Source organism: Durio zibethinus, unplaced genomic scaffold, assembly GCF_047325235.1.
Source record: "Durio zibethinus cultivar Kanyao isolate XHJ-2024 unplaced genomic scaffold, ASM4732523v1 HiC_scaffold_394, whole genome shotgun sequence".
In the NCBI taxonomy this organism is placed as follows: Eukaryota; Viridiplantae; Streptophyta; class Magnoliopsida; order Malvales; family Malvaceae; genus Durio; species Durio zibethinus.
The window spans coordinates 345,001-347,500 of record NW_028323017.1 but is presented as its reverse complement, the minus strand read 5'-3'; positions in this window follow the sequence as shown (position 1 = coordinate 347,500).

Here is a 2,500-nt window from a genome sequence, read left to right as displayed (position 1 = left end):
TCGAGGCAAGCGCCCTCACCAAGGCCGAGCGTGTGCCGATTGTGGTCGAGGCAACCGGCCGCACCAAGGGCCGGCGTGTGCCGATGGTGTTCGAGGCAACCGCCCGCACCAGGGCCCAGCGTGTGCCGATGGTGGTCGAGCCAGGAGCCCGCACCAAGGGCCGGCTTGTGCCGATGGTGTTCGGGGCAACCGCCCGCACCAGGGCCCTGCGTGTGCCGATGGTGCTGGGGGCAACCGCCCGCACCAGGGCCCAGCGTGTGCCGATGGTGCTGGGGGCAAGCGCCCGCACCAGGGCCCAGCGTGTGCCGATGGTGGTCGAGGCAAGCGCCCGCACCAGTGCCCAGCGTGTGCCGATGGTGGTCGAGGCAAGCGCCCGCACCAGGGCCCAGCGTGTGCCGATGGTGCTGGGGGCAAGCGCCCGCCCCAGGGCCCAGCGTGTGTCGATGGTTATCGGGGCAACCGGCCGCACCAGGGCCCAGGGTCTGCCGATGGTGCTCGAGGCAACCGCCCGCACCAAGGCTCAGCATGTGCCGATTGTGATCGAGGCAACAACCCACACCAGGGCCCAGCTTGTGCCGATGGCGGTCGAGGCAAGTGCCCGTACCGAAGGGCAGCCTATGCCGATGATGGTCGATGCATGTGCCATCACCATGCGTCATCATGTGCCATTGATGGTCGAGGCCTTGGCCGAAGTTCGATTTTGAGCCACGGTGCCCATGCTTGGCTCCAGCATGTGCTGGTGCCGCATTTTTTTCACTCGGGACAGCATCGCCGGAGCATCGCCGGAGCATCGCCGGAGTACCGCCGGAGAACCTGACCGGCGGCATTGGGGTTCCGGCGATTGGGAGGGGGGCCGGGGGGGTGTGCGCACATGATGTGCGATGGGTGCTGGTACTTGGCCTTGTGTTGGCCCCCTATCCCTCATCAAACCTCTGAGAATTCACACCCCCTTAAAGAGCATTTGAGATTTTACAGGTTTGCTACCAGTAGCCGTTAAAGTGTCTGAAATGGGGACACTTTTTTCAAACGGTCACAAAATCTTCTCTACTTCGAGTTTTTAGCTGAATTTTTTTGTGCATGCCAACAAAAATAGAAGGATCATGCCTACAAAATTTGGGGCCAAAAATCCTTATAAAAAAATTTTAAAAAATCCCGAACCGCAAAAAGTTTCGAAAATCATGAAAAATAGAAAACGAGTCATCTTCCAACGAAACTTCACGTGAAGGCTTAGGGGACCATTGTATGAATTTACAAGCCATAAAAATGGCATTGGCACGGCAGAAATTTGAAGATGTGCCTAAACCCACCAGGGCCCAGCGTGTGCCGATGGTGCTCGAGGCAAGCGCCCGCACCAGGGCCCAGCGTGTGCCGACGGTGGTCGAGGCAACCGCCCACACCAGGGCCGATAGTGTGCCGATGGTGCTCGAGGCAACCTGTCGCACCAGGGCCCAGCGTGTGCCGATGGTGATCGAGGCAACCTGCCGCACCAGGGCCCAGCGTGTGCCGATGCTGGTCGAGGCAAGCGCCCGCACCAGCGCCCAGCGTGTGCCGATGGTGCTCGAGGCAACCGACCGCACCAGGGCCCAGCGTGTGCCGATGGTGCTCGAGGCAACCTGCCGCACCAGGGCCCAGCGTGTGCCGATGGCGCTCGAGGCAAGCTCCCGCACCAGGGCCCAGCGTGTGCCGATGGTGCTCGAGGCAACCTGCCGCACCAGGGCCCAGCGTGTGCCGATGGTGCTCGAGGCAACCTGCCGCACCAGGGCCCAGCGTGTGCGGATGGTGCTCGAGGCAAGCGCCCGCACCAGGGCCCAGCGTGTGCCGATGGTGGTCGAGGCAACCGCCCGCACCAGGGCCCAGCGTGTGCCGATGGTGGTCGAGGCAACCTGCCGCACCAGGGCCCAGCGTGTGCCGATGGTGCTCGAGGCAACCTGCCGCACCAGGGCCCAGCGTGTGCCGATGGTGCTCGAGGCAACCGACCGCACCAGGGCCCAGCGTGTGCCGATGGTGGTCGAGGCAACCGCCCGCACCAGGGCCCAGCGTGTGCCGATGGTGGTCGAGGCTGCCGATGATGGTCGAGGCAACCTGCCGCACCAGGGCCCAGCGTGTGCCGATGGTGCTCGAGGCAACCGACCGCACCAGGGCCGAGCGTGTGCCGATGGTGCTCGAGGCAAGCGCCCGCACCAGGGCCCAGCGTGTGCCGATGGTGGTCGAGGCAACCTGCCGCACCAGGGCCCAGCGTGTGCCGATGGTGGTCGAGGCAAGCGCCCGCACCAGGGCCCAGCGTGTGCCGATGGTGGTCGAGGCAACCTGCCGCACCAGGGCCCAGCGTGTGCCGATGGTGCTCGAGGCAACCGACCGCACCAGGGCGGAGCGTGTGCCGATGGTGGTCGAGGCAAGCGCCCGGACCAGGGCCCAGCGTGTGCCGATGGTGGTCGAGGCAATCGCCCGCACCAGGGCCCAGCGTGTGCCGATGGTGGTCGAGGCAACCTGCCGCACCAGG